Source organism: Salvelinus sp. IW2-2015, linkage group LG3 (genome assembly GCF_002910315.2).
Source record: "Salvelinus sp. IW2-2015 linkage group LG3, ASM291031v2, whole genome shotgun sequence".
Lineage (NCBI taxonomy): Eukaryota > Metazoa > Chordata > Actinopteri > Salmoniformes > Salmonidae > Salvelinus > Salvelinus sp. IW2-2015.
The window spans coordinates 10,052,328-10,060,025 of record NC_036840.1 but is presented as its reverse complement, the minus strand read 5'-3'; positions in this window follow the sequence as shown (position 1 = coordinate 10,060,025).

The following is a 7,698-nucleotide window of genomic DNA, read 5'->3' as shown; positions in this document are numbered from 1 at the left end:
AAAGAGAGCGGTAGGAGGAGAGGAGAGAGCGAAGGCAGGACAGGAGACAGATAAGGGGAAAGGTAAAGGAGGGGAGAGGAGGAGAGGAAAGAGTGATTGCAGCAAAAGGAGGAGAGGAGATCCAGCTGTGTCTGAGGACCCAAATGAGTGGAACCAAAGCAGTTGTGAGATATCCAACCAGTGGGTCTGTGGTTCTGAGATAGTGTTGTTACTCGCAGTAATAGTGGTACAGCACCATGAGAGAGAGGAACATTCTGGCGTAAATGTCAAGACAGGGAAATAGCTTTTATATAAGGCTTAGAGGTGTGTGTGTGTCTTCAAGAAGGCTGGAAGGTGCATGAGGGTGATAACCGGTGATGAGTCACCATGTGTGATGACCTTTCATAACGGCACGCAAACCGTGACTGAGAACCAGACAACACACACACACACACAAACACATGGGCGGAAAGCGTGACAGATCTAGGCGAACAATAAGTTTATCTGAAGCTTTTCTCATCTAATTCTAAACCTTACCTCAGGGATCACCTGTCTGCCTGTGTCTCTGTGTGTGTGTGTGTGTGTGTGTGTGTGTGTGGTGTGTGTGTGTGTGTGTGTAGTGTGTGTGTGGGTGTGTGTGTGTGGTGTGTGTGTGTGTGTGTGTGTGTGTGTGTGTGTGTGTGTGTGTGTGTTGTTGTAAGCCAAACAGGGAATAAAATGATCTTATAAAATCAAACTACGTACTGTGAGGATGCTCCCTGGGGGTTGTTCCCTAGGAGGGGAGCTATCAATAACACTTGGACGGACACACCACACACACACACACACACACACACACACACACCCACACACACACACAACACACCACACAACACACACACACACAACACACACACACCACACACACACACACACACACACAGGGGGGTCTTAAAACGGATCAGCCAATGTCAAGGGACTGTGGAAGGACAGCTTACGTGTCTCTGGCTCTGCGAACACACTACTGCAGGATTAAAAGAGGGTATGACATCGACAGAGCACTGAGATGTTATCATTATACAGTTAATACCACACACCACACGCCAGCTAAAAGTATATTTTCCGGATGATTGGTCCGCTTTTCTCCCAGCATTGATGTCGTGGCAACACAAGCCGACCTTCTGCAGTGCCGTGGGTTATGTAGTTGTCACCAATGTGGCAACAAATAATAGGCAGCTGCTGGTCTGTTTGGAACGACACACACACACACACACACACACACACACACACACACACACACACACACACACACACACACACACAGATGTCTCATGGCGTGGGGCAAAGGGATACTGCTCTCTTGAAGGGCTGTCGTGTGTAAAGCGCTTCCCACTCCTGCCACCAGGGGGAGACACGTAGGAAACTGGGCAACTGCAGAACTTCTCTGGGTAGAAAATGACCCTTAATAGGCACACTGGGCTTAGATTAGTGTGTCTAGAGGCAATGTCATCCTACTCCTGTAGAGCTATCTGTGTATGAGTTTGCTCTGTGTATTGCTGTGTAACGGTGTAGCTGAAAGCGCATATTCAGTGCAGAGTAATGGTGTCGCTAAACTGGGAGGGACTGCAGGGGAGATGATCCAGACCTGGCTTATCCATGCGCGGCAAAGATCCCTGCTGTGGATCGATGGCAGCAGATATCCATTGATTAGGCCCGAGGGTGGAGGCGGAGGACAGGGAGGACCTGGGCAGAATGCAGAGTGATAGTCAGGTTCCAGCCACCAGCCTGCTACTCAGTAGGGGTCAAAAGGCGAGACATGTTATCAGATCCTGCTACAATTGTTTGTGTGTGTGAGTCTGCCATTCCCACCTACGAAACACACATTATTTCCATCTAAGTGAACAGTGTTGGCATGTACGTGTGTGTGCACGTGTTTTCGTGTGTGTGTGTGCGCATGTGTTTTTGTGTGTGTGTCCCTTTTTAGAGAGAGGTGTCTCTTTACACACGACGCAAACGTCACAGGTTGGCGTGCGTGTGTGTTTGTCTAGCGTCTAGACGCCCTGCGAGCAGTGGTCCACGATAACAATCCCTCTCACACGGGGTGTAAATCTAACTATATAACAAGGAGAGCCCAGACAAATGAATGTGAAACTGTGTGTGTGTGGATGACAGATCATCTCTCTAGTCACTCTCTGCATCCACACTCTTCAGCCCACACAGAAACCCTTGAGTTGGCCAGACAGCAGACAGACACTCAGACCTAGAGAAAGCCTGATACCCCCGTATCTCTCTCCATCCTCCTCTCCTCCCTCTCTCATCTTCCCCCAGGACTGATGAGTTTGTGTTTTTCAGTCTATTTTCAGTCTATTTCGTCTCTGTGAAGTACAGCGATCCCGGGCTGGGACGACAGTAAGACAGTTATCCCGGGACACAGCACTTTTCAACAGAGTGTTGTTGAGAAACAGACAAGCCGGGTAAAAGGATATGATGACCATGACCCGACATATCGACAGACAGACAGAACAGTCTTTCTCCACTACATCTCTTGTTTCCCCCCACAGTTCTGTTCTGATCGTTGCCTCGATGGAAACTTTAGAAAGGAAGTGTTGACTTCCTGACATTATCCCGATGTTGTTCCTCCGTCTCCCCTGACTAAGGTGCTTCACCACAGTGGAGGCCATGCACTGTTAATCACAGCACCACACGGAGCGTACACAGACACATGTGCTCGTTGTAATGTGTCAGGGTCATGAATCATGTCTCGTCTTGATTATCCGTGCTCTTTGACAGGCCTCTAGTTCTTTGTTCAAATCCATTTGACGTCATACATTGYATCTGTGGTGTTCACAATTCTGCAGGGTTAGTCTCTCCCTGGCCCGGTCAGCCGATACTGACGCAATCATAACCACGGCAAGGGTTATTGTGACGTACGCCTCTTGGAGGAGGGAACGCAACACCCTGCTACATCTCAACTCCCGGCGGAGTGAAAAAGTACGTGGTCGTAGGTGCGCGGAAGGACGACAGAGGCATGACCTTTTACAGGGGATTTATTATTCCTTAACATGGTAATGTGGGTGAAAAGAGGCTGGACGGAACCAAAGCAAAMAAAGTAAAAATGTAAGAGTCCCCTCTCCTACCTTACCTTCCTTCCCACTTCTGACCTAATCTTTAGCACCACCTGGCGCACTAACCAAAACACAGGGGGTGGTCCGCCCAGGTCTTACCTAGTCTGCAGATTAAATACTATGGGTTATGTATGACCGCAGGTCTCTTGCCTAAACACTCCCAAGGTGCGTTCCCCATCCCCCCCTGGGAACAAATGAAACAGAATAATTTACTAATACTTTAAGTGAACAATTTCAATAACCAAAAACACTAAGTCCTATTGGCATACTCATACCGCTGAAGGAGCGGCTACAAAATAATATCAACAAAACTTTCACTGACCAACAACCAACACACGACATATAAAGAAGCTCTTCTCTGATGAAGGAACACTGGCTTTTACCAAGCTGGAGAAGGAGTTGGTAATTGAAGAGCCAGCTGTTTCCCCTGACGAGAGGGAGGGGTCAGAGCTCCAATCAGCGATGGGGCTGACCAATCAGCTGCTTTAGGATGCCAGGAAGCCATTTCCTGAAATACACACACATACAAACCCACAACAACACAGAAACTGGGAAACGTAACGGTTATGTCCAGACTAACTCTCGCGCGTAGACTTCCCTTCCGTACCACTGCGGAACCGTAATATATTCCTTTACCATTACATCTAATATAGACGGCCTACAGATCATTCTCTGTTTAACTCAACGTTGGCTCCACTTAAAGCCTGCTCCAGTAGCGGGGAATGAGCCGTTACAGCGSCTGATGGTAATTATGGCTGCACTCTGATGGATAGAACACTTCTATGGCTATATAATGTGTTTGGAATGGGATCATAACCGTTTGAAAGCCATTGTAATGCCATTTCTAAGAGCACGCATAGTGTAGCACCTGCGAGTGCGATTTGTGCATTCGTGCGTGAGTGTGACAATCTGAATTTATGCTGCGTTTGCTATGACGTTGACATCTGGAATTGTTTTGTAAATGGGCATGTGAAGTAGCGTGTGTTTGTATTGTTTCACACCGTGTGAGTGACAACAATGTTGGTGTGTTGTGTCGGCGCACGCATGTGTGTGTGTGTCACTGCTGTGGTGTCGTGTGTGTGTGTGTGTGTGTGTGTGTGTGTGTGTGTGTGCTGTGTGTGTGTGTGTGATGTGTGTGTCGTCATCAAAACTATGAATGCCCATCTCATACACACTCAATCGGAAAAGCAAGGAAGTGTTAGCTTAATACCATCAGTTGGAAAAACTAAACATTATAAGTAGAGACGCCCGTTCTAGCCTGTAACCCACATACACAAAACGTGTGTGTGACGAAATGTGTGGATGTAATTGTGAAATTACATTAGATAGCCCTTTTGGCCTGTAACCATAACTACAGTTGCGTATGTGTGAGCTGGGTAAGATCTGGGCCGCGAGAGGGAAGTCAGGGGGATTTCCAGGGGGAACTGTAATGCCCTGTTCTTTCCTGGACCTTTGGTGCCTAAAGTGCAGACTGGGAGAGATGAAGCCCAGTCAAAGTGTCAAGGAATCCCCCTCCCACCACCAATAAGCAACCCTCTCCAGGGAGACGAATGAGAGGGAGGGGCGAGGAGATTGGAGAAAACGAATAGACGGGGGAGTGGAACTGGGAATGGAGCGAGGACGCAGATAGAGACAGAGTAAGGAAAATGATTGGAGAGGAGTTTGACGGAGAGACAAAGGAAGATAGGGGCCATGGAGGAGAGGCCCCGAGGAGGAGATGGAGAGATGGAGAAATGAAGATGTAGGGGTGGTGAGAGAAGCAGGCAGAGAGCGAGAGAGATGGAGAAATTAAGAGGTAGGGCTGTTGAGAGCAGACAGGTCACCCGTGATACAAGTCAGTATTCGATGCCCGTCCATATCTGAGGATGTTGGATGTCCTCTAAATATTCCCGCAAAGAAACGGATAAAACACACAGCTGCAAAATCAAGGTGATTTACTTAGATGAGGAGGACCAAGAGCAAGAGAGGGAGTGCAGTGATGTCCACAACTAAAGAATCCCTGTGGAATCTGAAAAGACACGTATCCCGAAAGCATGACGGTGTACTATGTGCACATGCTAACAGAAAGGAATGAGGTGTGTAGCTAGCTAAGTGTGCCATGGTATTTATAAACCAAAAATCTGATCTCTTAAACATGTTGTTCATTTTCATTATATTATCTATACAATAGGCTATCATTGATTTTGGCCCAATAGTCATGACATATCTCTTTCGAGGAGCTTTACATTTGGATAGGGTTATTTTGCCTAAAATAACTTTAGGCCTACCTATAGAAAAATTCAAAAAACAACTCTGCATCCCTGCCCAGCCTGGTAAGAGTGGCCCGACGGGTGTTTAGTATCCCCAGTGGCTCTGCAAAGTGCGTAGAGGGTGTTCTCCGCTGCTAGTTTGCTCTCCAGGCACCATCGCATGAGCCTGAGCCTGAAGSCACAGACTCTGGCCAAAAGCACTGTAGACTGAGCCTAATAAGGCATGTTCTGAGCCTAATAAGTCAGTCACAGCCTATATGGGCAATTTATAGACTATAATGATTTAATACAACTGTCACGCCTGCTCCCGCTCCCCGCCAYTAATGCTCGCTCCCCAGCATCGCGCACTCACGCGCATCAGCAATTATTGGACTCACCTGGACTCAATCACCTGTGTCATTTCCTCCCCTATATCTGTCTGTTCCCAAGCTCTGTTCCCTGCTTCAGGATTAACGTTCGCTTGTCATTTTGTTACCTGGTTCTGATGCTGTTCTTGTCCTGTTGCATGAAATGTTCAACTCRCCTTACCTGCTTCTCTCCTCCAGCGTCAGTCCTTACAACAACAAAATGTTGTTAAATGCCGAGCGCTTAATGTTCCTGCCAGCCTAGTGTGTTGTACTCGCAGATTCTTCACAATTTATTTCTTCGTAGGRTATAGCCTTGAAATAATTAAAATAATAGGCTAATAATATAGCTTAAATAATTAGGCTACCTGTCTGGCTCCTGACCTAGTTAGTGTTTATATGCTGTTTAATATGGCATGTAGCCTATTTGAAATGGTGAGTGCTTCTTACTGTTYRGGCTCTCGTTGGGAGAAGTCCAAGGCGCAGCGTCGTAGGCGTACGTCGTATTTTTATTGATGACACCAACAAACAACAAAATCAAAAACGAAAGCGCACAGTTCTGTCAGGAAAAAACACTAAACAGAAAACAATACCCCACAAAACCCAAACGGAAAATGACAACTTATATATGATCCCCAATCAGAGACAAACGAGATAGAACAAGCGCCTCTATGGGAACCACACTTCGGACCACACACCACAAGAAATAGAAAAACAGTAGAATTTCCCACCCAAGTCACACCCTGAGCCTACACAAACATAGAGAATAATTAATGTGAGCTTTAGAGTCATGGCCTGGACAGTACCCCCCCCCCCCAAAGGTGCGGCTCCGGCCGCAAACCTGAACCTAGGTCAGGGCGTGACACTTACAGTCACCAAAAGGTTGTTGTTAATTAAAATACTTTTAATTCAAATCATGTTTTTTTTCTTCAATTCTTCAATACCAAATGGTAGGTTCAGGTAGTCACAAAAATAGATGGATGATGGTTAAATTGTGGTTTTAATGAATGGAGCGAATTAGGACCTACAGTTTTTTTCCCTGTGAGAAAGGGACAGTTTTTTTAGCGGAGCAGTTGGAAAGGACGTGGAGCGCCTTGAGAGATAAATGGGATTTCCCGACCGCTCAACTCCACTCACATACTCTGGTCTGGGAGATGACATGGAAAGCGGCCACAAGGGGCAACAGTGAGCTCCGTAACCTTCAAGTAGGTTAGGGTGTTGTGGACGGGGATGGTGGATAGGTGTAAGCATCTGCCTCTGATTCCAAAGGTTGCAAGTTCGAATAAAGTGATAGAAAGTTGTTTTTGATATTTTTGTTTTAAGACTATCCCAAACCTTAACCATTCGGAGTTAATGCCTAGCTTTAAGAATTTGTAGTTAAGGCCTGAACTTAATCCTAACCTTAAAAATGTGGATTTAATGCCTAAAATGTACCTTAAACACGTTGAAATTTGACGTTTGGAACAACTTTGAAATTAGCGTTTCAGAAGCATGGATGAACATCTAATTCTGACATGAGACTGTGAGACCTGGCAGGTTGAGAGAAGCAGGCAGAGAGCGAGAAGAGAAAGGAAGGGGGACAAGGATTGAGATATGGAGAGAGAGGAGTGGAGAGGGGGATAGAGTGAAGGGATGAGTGTCTGCTGTCGGCCTCTGAAGGCAGGCTGGGATGATTGGTTCACCCACCCATGCACGCACGCACAAACCTCTCTGTGAAGAACAGAGAACCCTGCCTATACATGTGTTCGACAGACAGACGTACAGAGAGAGAGATTGAAGAAACAAGAGCTGCAGAAATGTGTGGGAGGGGGAGGAGGAAGGTGAGAGGAGAGAGGGAGGACGAGGGGGAGAGAACATGCCAGAGGGAGAGAGATTGAGATGGAGGTGCAAATAAGTGAAGAGAGAGAGAGAGAGAGAGACGTGCATTGGGAGGGAGGGAGAGAGCTACGATGAAAGAGTGGAGCAGACAAGGAAAAGAAGACAAGCTTCATCGATGACACCGCTGATGGTATGGAGAGGAGG